This window comes from Ochotona princeps, chromosome 2, assembly GCF_030435755.1.
Source record: "Ochotona princeps isolate mOchPri1 chromosome 2, mOchPri1.hap1, whole genome shotgun sequence".
Lineage (NCBI taxonomy): Eukaryota > Metazoa > Chordata > Mammalia > Lagomorpha > Ochotonidae > Ochotona > Ochotona princeps.
This window is the reverse complement of record NC_080833.1, coordinates 30828395-30845941: the sequence shown is the minus strand read 5'-3', so window position 1 is coordinate 30845941 and position 17547 is coordinate 30828395.

The window sequence follows — 17547 nt, the reverse complement described above, 5'->3', positions numbered from 1 at the left end:
TTGGAGCCTCCACCACTCACATGCGAAACCTGCATTGAAGTTTTAGCTTCTGGTTTCAGTCTGGTCCAGCCCCAGTTAATAAATAAATAAGAAGCCCAATAAACCACAGTTTAAATGCAGAGTGGCAGATGTCCTCAGAGAACAAGAAACCCAGAGGAAAGGCAATTGTCTGCATGGATGCACCTGCCTGATAAAGCCACCCTCAGCATCCACACACTGTCACTCAACTTTGGAATCCTCAGCTTATCAGATGTTCAGCCTCACGTTCCATGGTTCTTAAAGTGTGATTCCCAGGTCAACAGCATCTGCATTCCATGAAAACATGTTATACCTTCGGGGCCTGGCAGCGTGGCCTAGTGGCTAAGGTCCTCACCAGGATCCCATATGGTCGCCGGTTCTAATCCCGGCAGCTCCACTTCCTCTCTGTCTCTCCTCCTCTCTGTATATCTGACTTTGTAATAAAAGTAAAAATGAAAATCTAAAAAAAAAAAAAAAAAAAAAAAAAAAAAAAAACCACTATTAGAAAACATGTTATACCTTCACAGGTCCACTCGAGACATATGACTCCTGTTTGTGTCTGCAATTAAAGAAGCCCCTTTCAAAGCTGGTGCGGTGGCATTATAGGCTAATCCTCCAACTGTAGCACCAGCATTTATATGGATGCTGGTTCAAGTGCCAGCTGCTCCACTTCTGATCCAACTGTCTGTTTATGGACTGGAAAAGAAGAAAAGGGCCTAAGCCCTTGGGACCCTGCACCCACATGGGAGATCCTACTTCCTGGCTCCTAGCTTCAGACTGCTTCAACTCTGGCCATTGGGGAGTGATCTAGTGAATATCTCTCTCTCTCTCCTTCCTTCTCTCTTTCTCTCACTTCTCTGTATCTCTGCCTTTCAAATAAATTTAAAAAGTTATGTGTGACGAAAAGGGCAAGCAGGAGAGAGGGGACAGTATATTCTGTTGTACCCTCCCTGTTTTTGCTTTTTGACATGGAGATTTTTCACTGTGCTGCTTGCCACCCCTGACTAAACTGCTGACTTGAGGCCCATCACAGGGAAGAAAAACTTAACTCTGTCTTTAGGGACTTGAGCCAACTTCCAGGCAATCAGCCTGGGCACAGTCCAAGCAGGAAAACTGGCATGCGGAAGAACTGCAAGTTGCTAGGAAGTCCCTGTGACAAGCGCTAAGGAGAAGCTGGAGAAAGAGCCCACCCAGATTGCCACGGGCCCTGGTGTGCTCTGCTGTGGAGCATCATTCACCATGGGGGCCTCTGAGGCGGGCCCACAGATGGCTCTTAAATGCCTTGTCCATTCTCCAAAATGTTGTGACAAAGTTCTAAGCATGGCAGGCCTGTGCAAGCTTCTGGAGAGAGAGCTCCAGATTGGCGAAGACGTGCCTAAGCTACACAGATTTGAGAATCACTTCATTGCCATGGGCATTTGGCCTAGCAATGAATATCCCAGTTAGGATGCCCATGCCCATGCCCATGGCCCATACCAGAGCACCTGAGTTCTTCCTGCTACCAGAGACAGCTGGATCAGGGATCCTTGTCTTTGTGCAAAAAAAGAATTTCAGATATGAGACAGAGCAGCAGTTCATGAGATAGCCAAGTTTAATGACAAGAATATACCTGATAGGCCAGGTGGACAGAACCAAGAGCCCAGCTGACATTTAGAGGGAAGTTTTTCTGGATACAAGTTTCTCCTCTCCACCGCCTCAGCTGGGATATTCCTGAGCAGAGGGTTTTCTGGGCATGGAATTGATGAAATTTCTCCTAGGATTTTATTGCTGTAGTCTTATTGGGCCTAACAGTCCTCCTAGCAGGCACAGGGAAGAGTCCCCTAAGCTGTTCATGATGGAAGGCTGGGACCCACCTAAGAGGGTCATCAAACTCAGGCAAGACTTCACCTGGACAAGTACTGTTCCACTTCCAAGGTGGCTTCCTTAGCTCCTCTCACTGAATCACACATAATTCCCATTTGTACTCTTTGGTTCTGTCTCCCACACACAGGCTAAACTAGTGTCTATCTTTGTCCCTAACACATCCTTGGCTTTGGATCCCAATCCCAGCTTCCTGCTCTGGGAGGCAGCAGGTGGTAGCTCAACTAGTTAAGCCATATGGGAGAGCTGGATGGAGTTCTCAGGCCCTGGCTCTTTAATCTCACTCTCTCCTAGCTGATGTGGGATCCTGGCGAGTGAACCAGTAGAAGGGTATGTGTCTGCCTCCATAATAGATTTGTTTTTAAATCATGCTGCACAACAGAGTGCAAAATATATTTCAGAAGAAGATACAGAAACACTCTTCCCTGGACTAAATCTGTTCACTAGAGGTGTGTTGTTGGGGTTCTTCTCAATGAATTCCTGAGTTTAAGAAGCCCTGTAGGTGCCACAGGTCTGAAACATGTACCCAAGTAGACTCATAACCAACTATGTTAGCACCCTTGGCTAAGGTGGGAACTTCCCTTTATACACTATTCTGGGCCGTTCTTACCCAAAATCATTGCACAAAACTGGGGCCGGAACAGGAAGCAGCCCTGATTTGCAAACTGCAGTACGAATTCTGTTTTTGCACCAATTATGCAGTCTGCTTCCTGGTTCTGCCTCTTACCAGGAAACTGATGTGTCACCATCAGTGCTGGTGGCCTTTTATTCTGAAAATCCCCACCAGTCCCCGAACCTCTCTCCCCTCTGCCTCCTTCTCTCTTCTATCAAATTTAAACATTAGGGCCCGGCGGCATGGCCTAGTGGTTAAAGTTCTCACCTTGAACGCCCTGGGATCCCATATGGTCGCCGGTTCTAATCCCAGCAGCTCCACTTCCCAAGCACTTTCCCTGCTTGTGGCCTGGGAAAGGCAGTCGAGGATGGCCCAAAGCCTTGGGACCCTGCACCCATGTGGGAGACCCGGAAGAGCTCCTGGCTCCTGGCTTTGGATTGGCACAGCACCAGCCGTTGTGCTCACTTGGGGAGTGAATCATCGGACGGAAGATCTTCCTCTCTGTCTCTCCTCCTCTCTGTATATCTGACTTTCCAATAAAAATCAATAAATCTTTAAAAAAACAACAAATTTAAACATTAAAAAGAAAAGTTTTAAATCTCCCAATACGTCACACGATTAGAATGCACAGAACAGAGCCTGTGAGCTGAAACTCATCTTGTCCAACGGTTTTCTTGGAAAATATTTATCAGATTTCTCATTCACAGTGGATGCCTGCTAGGCATCAAAGACACAGCAGGAATCAGTTTCTGCCTTCATAGAGTTTACAATCCAGTCTAGGGAACTAAAAAAAAAAAAAAAAAAATCAGCGGATCATGTCGACACCAACCAGAGGACATGCCCTGATTGGGCATAAGCGCTGAAGAACACTGCAAAACCCAGACTTGGACCAGAGGGTTTAAAGGAGAGTGACAGCGAAGGCTTCCAGAAGAGGATGGCATCTAAACTAGACCCAGAGAACAAGTAAGAAGGAACCGAATGAAGGGCAGTAGGAGCAACAGGAGAATGGGTAAAAGACGGACAATGGCCTTGACGGCAGCACGACTTTGTGAGGCTGCAAGCAACTGAGGGAGCCTGGGGCAGAAGAGGGTGAGAAAAGGTAGCAAGGGGGCAGAACTCAGTAGCTGCTGCTTGCCTCATGACAACCGTGGGAGGCCGTTGGTCTATACCGGCAAGTTCCCGGAAAGCCATTCAAGAGTTTTCAGCGGGGGACTCCCCAGACCGAGGTTGGAAAGACATTGTGGCTACAAGTTTACAGGGATGTGGTAGGCAGAACCCTGGATGCCCCAAAGCAAACTCCGTAGTTACCCCTGGACCCTGTGAGTAGGTCACGTCACATGGCAGGAAGGGTTTTACAGGTGTGGAGAAATGATTCTGAGATGAACCTACATTAACCAGATGCACCCAGTGAAATCACAGAGGTCTGTGAAGCTGAGGGAGGGGACAGAAGAGAGAGGCAGAGGAGATTATACTGTGCAAGAGGAACCGAGAGGAACCGAGACATGCAATGCCCGGGCTTGAAGACCAGCCAAGGGACACGGGCAGGCCGTGTAGGGTGGAGCGGGAAACGGGTGCCCCCTGAGTCTCCAGCAAGCAGCGCAGTCCGGCTCACATCCTGATTTTAGTCCAGTGTCATCTACCTATGAGAATTTACTTATTTGTTTGTTTTTAAGATTTTTTATTGGAAGAAATATACAATGAGATGAGAGATAGAGGAAGGTCTTCCACCTGCGGATTCACTTCCCAAGTGAGCGTAGTGGCTGGAGCTGAGCCGATTCAAAGCCAAGAGCCAGGAAATTCTTCTGGGTCTCCCACATGGGTGCAGGGTCCCAAGGCTTTAGGCCGTTCTCAACTGCTTTCCCAGACAACAATCAGGGAGCTGGATGAGAAGCGGGGCTGCCAAGATATGAACCAGCACCCATGTGGGATCCCGGCACAAGCAAGGTGAGGACTTTAGCCATTAGGCTACCACACAGGGCCCTATTTATTTATTCATTTAAAAGGTAGAGTTACAGTGACACACAGGGAAAGATCTTTCATTTACTGGTTCACTCCCCCAAATGACCAAAACAGCTGGTGCTGGGCCAGTTCAAAACCAAGAGCTTGAAACTCTATCCAGGTCTCCCATGTGGATACAGGGGCCCAAGCATTTGGGCCATCTTCTGTTATATCCTGACACACTGCAGGCAGCTGAGTCAGAAGTGGACCAACCAGGACATGAACCAGCACTTATATGGGCTGTCGGCATTGCAAGTAGCAGCTTAATTCACCAGCCCCAAATTTATATTATTTTTAACTATTGTTTTTATGCAGAAGGAAATACAGATTGTAACACTGGTGGAATAGATTCCTAAGCCTAGAGAAGTAACTTTGGAATTTGGCAGTGGAATGAGGCAGGAGAAGGTGAGAGGTTTGATTTATTTCAGTTCAAATCAGTCTAGGTCTTTCCTCTTGGTTTCTCTTAGTTTGTGACCCCTGCCCCCCACCTGGCTGTCTCCAGGCTCCACCAGATGCTAAACTATGGAACCCCCCGATCTTGTAACCTCCATTGTGAACTGAAACAAACCTTATTTTCCAAAAGATTTTAGTTAAAGTAACATAAGGAGTGTAGGGATTGGCTTGGTGGCATAACAGGCTAATGCTCTGCCTGTGGTGCCAGCATCCCATATGGACATCGGTTCAAGTCCCAGCTACCCCACTTCCCATCCAACTTCCTGCTGATGGCTTGGGAAAGCAGCAGAGCATGGCTCAGGTCCTTGGGCTCCGCACCCATGTGGGAGACCCAGAAGAAGCTCCTGGTTCCGAGCTCCAAATCAGCCCAAATCTGGCCATGGAGCCATTTGAGGAGTAAACCAGTGGTTGGAAGATCTCTCTCTCTCTCTCTCTCCCTCTCTCTCTCTCTCTCTCTGTAATTCTGACTTCCAAATAAAATAAATAAATCTTTTTCAAAAAAAAGAAGTGGAAAATGAATACAGGAAGAAAGACAGAGGAAGATTGTGCCATGGAGCGATGTTCAGAGATGGAGCTACTCCAGGAGGTAGCATGTGATGTTTCCAGTACTTGGGTCCCTGCTACCACTTGGGAGACCCAGATAGTATTCCAGGCTCCTGGCTTCAGCCTGGTCCAGTTCTCACTGCCACGGAAAAGTTAACCAGTGAATGAGATCTCTCTCTTTCTCTCTCTCTCTCTCTCTCTCTCTCTTTCTCTCTCTCTCTCTCTCTCTCTCTCTCTCTCTCTCTCTCTCTCAGTTGCTGCCTGCCTTCCAAATAAATATAAAGCTTTCTTGGTCCTACAGAAAGCATTTCATGGGCTTCAAGAGGCTTTTGGGGCCCAATACAATGGCTCATTAGCTAAAGTCCCTGCCTTGTAAGTGCTAGGATCCCATATGCGAGAACAGTTCATGTCATTTCCCATCCAGCTCCCCGCTTGTGACCTGAGAAAGCAGTGGAGGACAACCCAAAGCCTTGGAAGACCCAGAAGAAACTCCTGGCTCCTGTCCTTTGTGGTCTCTTAGGGAGGGAACCAGCAGATGGGGAATCTTTCTCTTTGTCTGTCCTTCTCTCCATAAGTCTGATCTGCCTTAATAAATCTGATCTTTTAGATGTATTTATTTTTATTGGGAAGGCAGATACACAGAGAGGAGGAAAGACGGGAAGAGCCTCCATTCGATGATTCACTCCCGAAGCGGCTGCAACGGCTGGAGCTGAGCCAATCCGAAGCCAGGCGCCTCTTCCAGGTCTCCCACACCGGTGCAGGGTCCCAAAGCTTTGAGCCGTCCTCCACTGCTTTCCCAGGCCACAGGCAGGGAGCTGGATGGGAGGCAGGGCTGCCAGGATTAGAACCAGCGCCCATATGGGATCCTGGCGCGTTCAAGGTGAGGACTTTAACCGCTACGCTAATATGCCGGACCCCAATAAATAAGTCTTAACAAACAAAAAAGCGTTGATATGCTCCCCATTTTAACAGATGAGAAAATGGAAGCTTAAAGAGCAGAACTGACTTTCCCGTGTTCTCACAATCAGTCTGTGGCAGGACCAGAACCCAAGTCAAGCCGAGACAACTCCTGGGCTCTAAATGCTCCGAAGCCGTGGCGGCTCCTGGCCTCATCTACCTTTCTTCTCCCCATTTCATCTCAAATTCAACTTGTCTACGGTGGATGCTGCGGCGGACTGCCACTAGATGGCAATAGAGCACCGCCCCGCCTACCCTGCTGCAGACCCGGGGCAGAGCTGGCTGCCTGACAGCCTGGCCTTGGCTGCCTGCCCTCCAAGCCTGGCCAGCCGGATCTCAGAGTCAGACAGGGAAGACCCGGAATTTGGAAGGTTAAAGATCAGATGTTCTAGGGGTGGAGAGGGGCCAGTGCGTCAGCATTCTCAGAACGTCAGGTGACCAGTGAGTGCTTCAACACCTTGTGCACAGCTTGGAGTCCAGGATGGATCCCAGTAACACTCCGTCTGCTGTGGGTCACTTATTTGCAGATCCTTAGGAGCACAGTGCACTTGGTGGCCTCCTTAAAGCCCTCAGTCCTCTTGTGTGTGAAATAGGAATACTCAAGACACCTGCTTCTCCAACTGGAGAGGGGGGATAGGTTGCAGAGACAACAGTGCAGCCTCAGCATGGTATCACAGGAGGTGGAGAGTGGTGAGCCAGGAGCTGTGGAGACCATGGTGGAAATCTGACATAAGAACCCAGACCTGGAACTCGCTGGAGGGAGTGGCACAAGTGGCTGCAAGAAAAGTTGTGTACCAACCGCAGTAAGTAAAATCGCATTGTAGATCTGTGGGTGACACAGCTTAGAAACCTACCCCAAGGAGAAGACTCTGCTAACCAGAAGTACAATGATCAAGAGCAAAAGAAGAGACAAAGGCACAATGAATATTGCCGAAAACTCTCCTGCAAGGGAGCAAAACCCTATGCCAATCTTAGAGTTAACTGAGGAAGACATCGAGAAAATGGGGGACACAGAATCCATAAGACTCATTTTAAAGATTCTGATCAACAATGAGAAGCTCATGCAAGAGTTCACAGAATTTAAGGAAGCAACAAAGCAAATCAAGGCTGGTATATCAGAAATTAAGAACACAGTAGAGCAAATTAAGAGTACAGTGGAGAGTCTCCAAAATAGAATGAAGCAAGCAGAAGAAAGAATCTCAGAATTGGAAGGTATTTCCTGTCATCAGGGGGAAGCAAACAAAAAGCTGGAAGCAGAGCTGGATCAGGCCAAAAAAAGTATTCAAGAATTGAAAGACACTATTAAGAGGCCAAATATAAGAGTTATGGGAGTCCCAGAAGGTGCAGAAAGAGAAGCTGAGTTTGCAAATGTATTTAATGAAATAATAAAGGAAAATTTCCCTAATCTAGAGGAAGAATTGGGAAACAAGTTCCAGGAGGGGCACAGAACTCCCAACAGGTCTGACCAAAAGCGATCTTCACCACGACATATGATCATCAAGCTCTCTTCAATTGAACATAAGGAAAAGATCCTTAAATGTGCATGTGAAAAAAATCAATTGACATATAAAGGAATGCCAATTAAACTCACAGGAAACTCTACAGGCCAGAAGAGAATGGAGTGACATATTCCATATTCTAAAAGAAAAAAATTTTCGGCCCAGGATAACGTATCCAGCAAAGCTTTCTTTTGTCTTTGAAAATGAAAAAAATTCTTCCACAGTAAAGAAAAGCTAAAAGAATTTGCCTCTTCCAAACCTGCCCTACAAATGATACTTCAAGATGTTCTCTTGGCAGAGAAGAGTAATAGCACCCACCAAAACCGAAGGCAAATGGGAAGAACATCCCAGTAAAATGACAAAAGAAGACTAAACCAATGAACAACCCATTGCTAAAATTACAGGACCAACGTAACACACATGTATATTAAACTCTGAATGTAAATGGCTTAAGCTTAATCAAACATCATAGAGTAGTACACTTGATTAAAAAACAAGACCCATCTGCTTATTGTCTGGAGGAGACACACTTCAACAAAGATTAGCGGAAACTATATCACATGGGTTTTGTTATTCTCTGTTAGTTTCATCTCTTCAAAACACTTCTTTCTGATTAAATCATTCAATGACTCGTATATCATACGGTAGCATCATTTTCTTCAAGAAGGTTCTTGATTTTCATTTCTTCAGCTACACATTAGTCATTTAATAGCATGTTATTTAACTTTTAGGTGTTATTAATTTCTTTTTTCTCCCAGATGTTGATTTGTTTTGTGGCTCTTCATTTTTTTTTTAAAAGATTTTATTATTATTGGAAAGCCGGATATACAGAGAGGAGGAGAGACAGAGAGGAAAATCTTCCATCCGATGATTCACTCCCCAAGTGAGCCGCAACGGGCCTGTGCGCGTCGATCCGAAGCCGGGAACCAGGAACCTCCTCCAGGTCTCCCACACGGGTGCAAGGTCCCAAAGCCCTGGGCCGTCCTCAACTGCTTTCCCAGGCCACAAGCAGGGAGCTGGATGGGAAGTGGAGCCGCCGGGATTAGAACCGGAGCTCATATGGGATCCCGGGGCATTCAAGGCGAGGACTTCAGTTGCTAGGCCATGCCGCCAGGCCATGTGGCTCTTCATTTAAGGAGATGTATAGTAGCCATGTAATGGAGACTGTCATATCCAGTAATATGTCATTTAACTCAGGCATTGTAAATTTCTATTTGTTGATTTTGTATCATGACTTTTCATTTAAGGGGATGTACAGTAGTTGTGTAATGGAGACTGTCATATCTAGTAACATGTCATTTAACTTCATGGCATTGTAAATTTCCTCTTTTCTTTCTGTTGATTTTGAAACATGACTTTTCATTTAAGGGGATGTACAGTAGCTGTGAAATGGCAACTAACATTCAGATGTGAGGATGTAGTGTGGTATGCATTTCTGCTTCCAGACAAAGATGTACTTACAATGAAACTGTTTACTATATCTTGACAATAGGATTCTGGACTCTCTGCCATTGTCCAGGCCCGCAATGATGGACATACGACTGAGTATGAAGAACTATATGTTAGCAATGATATAGAGGAACTGGGGGGGAGGGAACTGGGGAGGGGATAAGGGAATATGAAACTGTACTATAAAATAATAATAATAATAATAAAATGTATAAAAAAGGAAAAAAAGAAAAAAAGAAACTGATTATAATAACTTACAGAATTATCTTTAAGAACACCTGGTTGACCATGAAATAAAAAATAAAATAATCAAATATCCATGCACACCCACTTGGTCATGAAGTAAAAATAAAGCAATCAAACAATTGTGCAGAGGCTTGTAATGTGTCTGAGTAAATAAAAAGGACAGCTTCTTCTTGAGCTGTAGCAAGAGGGCACCAAAAAAAATGAAATAATTAATAAGTGTTTTTTTTATGTGTAACACACTCCTACAGTTTAGGGGCACAGAGCTAGTGCGGTATGGGAGATCCCAGGAGGTGACTCACTGTGAGAACAGCCTCACGTGCTCACGGGAGCCAGGAAATTCCATGCTAGACCCCGAGCAATCTGAGAACCAGGGGAGACGTCGGCATTCAGTGTGTGGCCAGGCCTGAAGCCGGCAGGGTACGGATGGGCTTGGAGGCCGGGGCTTGCTGGTGTTGGCCTCAGAGTCCAGAGGGCTTAGAAGCCGGGCTGCCACAGCTGCCTGTCCTTACCTTCTGCTAGGTCCGGGCTCACTCACAACCTTGGCAGGAGATTCTGCTCACCTGCTGACCCCAGGGCTGCTGTCTGCCAGAAAACCCCCACAGACACACCCACCCAGGAGCAACACCGGGCCAGCCACCTGTGTCCCTTTGCTCAAACAAGTGGACATAGGAATCAACCATTGGGCCCTGCACGATAGCATAGCAGTTAAAGTCCTTGCCTTGAACACACCAGGATCCCATATGGGCGCCAGTCCTAATCCTGGCAGCCCCGCTTCCCATCCAGCTCCCTGCTTGTGGCCTGGGAAAGCAGTCGAGGACAGCCCAAAACCTTGGGACCCTGCACCCATGTGGGAAACCTGGAAGAGGCTCCTGGCTTTGGATCAGCTCAGCTGCCACCGTTTGGGGAGTGAACCATCAGACAAATATCTTCCTTTCTGTCTCTCCTCCGTTCTGTATATCTGCCTTTCCAATAAAAATAAATAAATCTTTTTTAAAAAAATGGAATCAGCCATCACAATGGTCATAAATTGCGGCTACCCTTTCCATGACTGGCGTTTCACTGATTCTTTACAGGCCTGTCACAGTTCTGTCACTGGCGTGAGGGAATCCAGCTGTTTGCACCTGGAGAGCCTTTAAAGAACAACCAGAGTTAGCTAAGGACAACAGTGCCCCCTGCAGCCCTGAGAGCGGCCCTGCACGGAGCAAGCTCAGAACCTGAGGAAGATCAGGAGATGGAGTTGGAGGAAAGCAAGAAGAGGCTGTGGGAGCGGCCGGAGTTCAGGGCCTCCAAGAAGAACAGCAAATGGGATACAAAATGGCTTCCCGGAACACTGTAGACCCTCAGAGGTCCCACGCTTTCCTAAAATTCAGCCCACTTCTATCTGCCCCACCCGCAGCCCCCAAAGGGAACTCTCTAAGGGAAGGAACTACCAGGATCCTTTTCATATACAAAGAAGTTACTGTATCTCTGCATTAGCCTGAGTTCAGAATCTGAGAATGGTAGATTGTACATATATATAGGTACATACGTTTGGGAACATATATGAGCTCTGAATTGTGAATCTGAGAATGGCATAATCTCTGACAATTATCCATTCCAAATTCTGGGCAAAATACTCATACAAGAAGGAGGAGGAGAAGAATGAGAAGAAGAAAAAGAAGAAGAAAAGGGCCTGTGTGATGGGTCAACTTGCTAATCTTCCACCTTTTAACATAGTTACTGGAAGTTACTAGAAGTAATGATCAATGCAGTAAGACACAAAAGTGTAGAGATGAAAATATTGGACAGAGGAGCTGGCGCAATGGCTGAATTGGCTAATCCTCCAGCTCCAATTGCCAGAATCCTGCAAGGGCATTAGTTCATATCCTGGCTGCTCCACTTCCCATCCAGCTCCCTGCTTGTGGCCTGGGGAAGCAGTTGAGGATGGCCCAAAGCCTTGGGACCCTGCACCCACGTGGGAGACCCAGAAGAAGCTCCTGGCTCCAGCTCAGCTCAGCTCCGGCCACTGAGGCCACCTGGAGAGTGATCAGTGGATGGAAGATCTTCCTTTCTGTCTTTCCTCCCCTCCATATATCTGACTTTCCAATAAAAACAAATAAATCTTTTTTAAAAATTAGAACTATTTCACTGAGTGGGGTTCCAAAAGAGTTGCACATTTATAAAAAAAAAATCCTATATTCTGGTCCTGGCGTTATGGCACAGCATGTTAAGCCGCTTCCTTTAACACCAGCATCCAATGTGGACACTGGTTAGAGTCCTGGCGGGAACACTCATCCAGCTGCCTGTCAATGCACTTGGAAGCAGTGGAATAGGGCTCAAGTCCTTGGGCCCCTACTTCCACATCAGACACCCAGAAGAAGCCCCTGGCGCCTAGCTCCAGATCAGCCAAGCTCTGGATCGGCTCAGCTCCAAGCCATTGCAGCCATTTGGGGAGTAAACTGATGGATGGAAGATATTTCTGTCTGTAACTTTTTCAAATAAAAATAAATAAATATTTGAAAAAAAGAAAGAAAAAGAGAAATAGAGCCCTGTGTGCTGGTTCAATGGCTAAATCCTTGCCTTACAAGCACCTGGATCCCACACGAGCACCCATTTATGTCCCAGATGCTCTACTTCCCATCCAGCTCCATGCTTGTTGCCACGGAGAGCAGTGGAGGATGGCCCAAAGCCTTGGGATCCTGCACCCACGTGGAAGACCCGAAAGAAGCTCCTGGCTTTGGATCGGCGGAGCTGTGGCCGTTGTGGCTACTTGGGGAGTGAACCAGCAGAAGGGAAATCTCTTTATCTCTCCTCTGTAAAGCTGCCTTTCTGTTAAAAAAAAGAGAGAGAGAAAGAAAGAAATCTCTAGAAAGAAAAGAAAAATATAACAACTAAAATAAAATAAGTAGAACTGTATTAACTGTAGATCTGACACAATTGGAAAAGGAATTAGAAATGCAGATGTGAGATAATAGGAATCATCTCAGTTGAGGCACAGAGCAGAAACAAGATGAGGAACAAATGATTATATCCTCCAAGCTCTCTGAGAATCTGTAGCGGGTCTACCATGTGAGTATGTGCAACTGCAGCTCCAGAAAGGCAAGAGAAAGAAATATCATGGACAACAGCAAACACCAGAGGAGAGGTTAGCTGAAAACTTCCCCAATTTTCTATTTTATGACTTTTTTTTTTCAAGAAGGCAGGCAGATGATGCAAAAGTTGGGATGCTTCAGCCACCACATTCCGCGTGGAGTACCTAGGTTCCAATTGCACTTCTGACTCCGGGTTTCTGATTATTGTGCACCCGAAGAGGTAGCAGAGGAGAGCTTAGATGCTTGAGTCCTGCCACTCACGCAGGAGAGCATGTGGGATACCTAGACTGAGTTCCAGATTCCTCGCTTCAGCCTGACTGCGGCAAGCATTTGAAGAGTGAATCAGAGAATGTAAGATCTGTCTCTGTCTCTCAAATTAAAAAAACAAAGCGGCAGGACTCATGTGATGGCTCAACCAGCTAATCCTCCACCTCTGTTAGAGGCGCAGGCTCATGTCCCTGCTACTCCACTTTCAAACCAGCTCCCTGCTTGTGACCTAAGAAAGCAGCAGACAATGGTTCAAGCCCTTGGGCATCTGCACCAGCATGGAAGACTAGAAGAAGCTCTTGGCTCTTGGCTTCTGCTCAGCTCAGCTCAACTCTGATCATTGTGGCCATTTGGGGAGTGGACCAGTGGATGTAAGATCTTTGTCTCTCCTTCTTTCTGTCTTTCCAATAAAAATGAATAAACCTGAAAAAAAAAAAAAGACAGCAATGTACAGATCCAGGGAGATCAGAAACCCAAAGTTTTATTAGGTATAAGTAAAACTGCATTTGTGTATATGATGGTAAAATTCTTATGGATAAAGAAGAACATTAAAGTTATGCAGAGATAAAAGACATTACCCGCAGAGGAAAGCGCCATAAGAAGCTATTGATTGCTGGTGAAGAGCAAGGGAACCTAGCCAATGCTGGAGTATCTTTAAAGGACTCAAGAAACTCCTGCAAGCCTAGAACTCAATATGCAGTAAAAATACACTTCAAAAGTGAAGAAATTTCGGGGGAAAAGTAAGGTTACATTTGTCATTAACAGAAGCAAATGAATAAAATGGTGACAAGAGAAGTTCTACTTGGATTGACACTGGATTGACAGGGAAGAAGGGAAGGTGCTGGAAAGAGTAAGCATGGACAATATTCCTCTTCACTGAGGTTGTTTAGAAGCCAACGGACTCTCGAGCCCTGGCGCTATGGCCTAGTGGTTAGGGTCTATGCTTTGCATGTGCTGGGATCCCCTGTGGAAGCCACTTCTTGTCCTGGCTGCTCCACTTCCCATCCAGCTCCCTGCTTGTGGCCTGGGACAGCAGTCAGGACAGCCCAAAGCCTTGGGACCCTGCACCCGCGTGGGAGAGCTGAAGAAGCTCCTGGCTTCAGATCAGCACAGCACCAGCCATTGGAGCCACTTAAGGAGTAAACCAGTGGGTAGAGGACCTATTTCTCCTCTCTATGAATCTGACCTTCCAATAAAAATAAATAAATCTTTAAAAAAGACAGTGGATGCTCAGCAAATGAGGCCATTAAGGTAGTATAATAGAAGGCCGCAGATCTCAGTCCTCAGAGACTCAGAATCACCAAAAAATGCATGGTCCAGAAGCCTTTCTGAGTACGGTAGAAGCCAGTTAAGAAGCTGCAGTACAAGGTGGTCACTGTGGCACAGTGGGCTAACCTTGCATCTGTGATTCTGTCATCCCCTCTCAGAGTGCTGCTTCAAGTCCTGGAGGATCCACTTCTTTTTGTTGTGTTTTATACTTTGACTTGTTTGCTTTTTATTTTATTTTTATTAGGCTTTTTTTAAACATATTCAATGTGATTTGTAGGTACAATTCTCTTTTTTTTTTAAGATTTATTCATTTTTATTGGAAAGTCAGATATACATAGAGCAGGAGAGGCAGAGAGGAAGATCCTCCATCCAACTATCCAACTATTCACTCCCCAAGTGGCCACAATGGCCGATGCTACGCCGATCCAGAGCCAGGAGCCAGGAACCTCCTCCAGGTCTCCCACATGGGTGCAGGGTCCCAAGGCTTTGGGTCATCCTCGAGTGTTTTCCCAGGCCACAAGCAGGGAGCTGGATGGGAAGTGGAGCTGCCGGGATTAGAACCAGCGCCCATATGGGATCCCGGGGCGTGTCCAGGGTAAGGACTTTAGTCACTAAGCCACGCTGTTGGGCCCTGTAGGTACAATTCTAAGAACATAGTGATATATCCGTCCTCTGCTTCACTTCTGACCAGTTCCTGCACTTGGGAATCAGCAGAAGGTGCCACAAATGTCTGGGACCCGGAAACTCACACTGGAGGTTCGAACAGAGTTCCAGGTTTCTGGATTTGACCTAGACCAGCTCCAGCTATTGAACAAGAAGATGAAAATTTCTCTCTCTCTCTCTCTCTCTCTCTCTTTCTCTCAATCTGCACATGTGTTGAGTGTGTGTATATAGCCTTTCAAATAAATAATCTTTAAAAAACTAAAGAAGTTGCCATACCTAGGAGAAGCGTAAACCCAAAAGCAGCCATACTAATACTACTATATATATCATTGGAATTCAATTCTAAAATTAAGATGTCATCGTTTTTATGAAAATCAAGCATTTCTGTTTATTTCTGTTGAATAAATGTCAATGGGCTCTTCACAGTAGAAATATGAACACTTCGGCATGACATTTTAAACCATATACAAAAATAAAACACATGACAAAAATAGCACGACAGCAGAGTGCCAGTGGAATAATACCGTGCACACCAGGCTGTAAGGTGACGTGCTGTGCCGCATGCTCTGATAAGCTAATGACTCATTCGTAATGCTTAAAGCAACTGCTTCAGAGAAGGAAGAATATGCTGAGACACAGTTCAGAATCTTTAATCTGAACAAATCTGAAATTCTCCAGAGCAAAAAATTTTTGAGCGCTGACATGTTTGAATTTTATTTCTTCCACAAAATTCTTTTAAATATTATATTTTAGGCTATGCATAAAACGTATACACGAAATATAAATGAGTTTTCTGTTTATTCTTGGGTCTGATCCCCAAAATGTCTCATTACATATATGAAATACTTAAAAATCTGAGCCCGGCAGGATAGCCTAGTGGCTAAAGTCCTTGCCCTGCACGTGCTGGGATCCTATATGGGTGCCTGTTCTAATCAGGGCAGTCCCGCTTCCCAACCAGCTCCCTGCTTGTGGCCTGGGAAAGCAGCCGAGGATGGTCCAGAGCCTTGGGATCCTGCACCCGCGTGGGAGACCCAGAAGAACTCCTGGCTGCTGGCTCCGGATCAGCTCAGCTCCACGGTTGTGGCCACTTGGAGACTGAACGAGTGGATGGAAGATCTTTCTCTCCGCCTTGCCTCTGTATATCTGTCTTTCCTATAAAATAAATAAGTAAAATAAATCTTTTTAAAAATCTTAAAAGATATACAGAGCTTGCTAGTCCATGAACTTGAAACTCTGTCATTTATTGCATGTAAGTGAAGCAAATTGTTATGTGAAATAAGCCAGCCATAGAAAGATAAATATTGCATGATCTCACTAATATGTAGAATCTCAAAAATTGCTCTCATTGAGGTTGAGAGTAGAGTAGGGCTGCGGGATTCGAGGACTGGACCAAAGGGGGTACAGAAATGTTACTCAACTAGCACAATACTGTGTAGACAGAAGGAGCAACATTTTTTAAAAATTTCAAAGATTTTATGTATTATTATTGGAAAGTCAGATATACAGAGAGGAGGAGAGACCAAGAGGAAGATCTTCCATCCGCTGACTCACTCCCCAGTGGTCACAATGGCTGGAGTTGAGCTGATCCAAAGCCGGGAGCCAGGAACTTCTTTCTGATCGCCCATGTGGGTGCAGGGTCCCAAGGCTTTGGGCCACCCTCCACTGCTTTCCCAGCCCACAGGCAGGTTGCTGGATGGGAAGCAGGGTTGCCAGGATTAGAACTGACACCCATATGGGATTCCAGCACATGCAAGGAAAGGACTTTAGTCACTAGGCTAGCGTGCTGGGCCCCTCACAGAAGGAACAAATTTTGATGTGCTGTTACACAGGAGGGTGATGTATTTAACCATTTTCATTTCAAAATAACTATAAGACTTTTTAATGTTCTCACCATAAGAAGTGATAAATATTTGAGGTGACAGATACAATTACTTGAATTTAATCAATATAGAGTGTATACATATCTTTTAGATAATTTATCATCTTTTTTTAAAGATTTTTATTTATTTTATAACAAAGTCAGATATACAGAGAGGAGGAGAGACAAAGAGGAAGATCTTCTGTCGATGTTTCACTCCCCAAGTGACTGCAACGGCCAGTGCTGTGCCAATCCGATGCCGGGAAGTCTCCCACACGGATGCAGGGTCCCAAGGCACTGGGCTGTCCTCGACTGCTTTCCCAGGCCGCAAGCAGGGAGCTGGATGGGAAGTGGAGCCGCTGGGATTAGAACCGGCGCCCATATGGGATCCAGGGGCTTTCAAGGCGAGGCCCTTAGCCACTAGGCCACGCCGCCAGGCCCTATTTTTATAATCTTTACATAGTTGATTAGGGCACAAAGGGTCAAGGGCTACAGGAAAGTGGGTAAAACCATTGGTTCCACACTATCATCATCATTATTATTATTATTATTATTATTATTATTATTATTATTTCTGTATCTGGGGTAAAGGGAGAGATAAGCAGAGAAGTCACACCCAGTCTCCCACCCATCCCAGGTCCCCCATGTGGAGCATGCTCTGAGGGTCTTGCTCAATTGGTTTTGATAGTTCAACTGTTCTGAATTGCTGCCCACATTCCTCTGTACCTAATCGCTCCTCACCCTAATTGACCCTCCCCCAATAAAATCAGAAGCCCACATGGG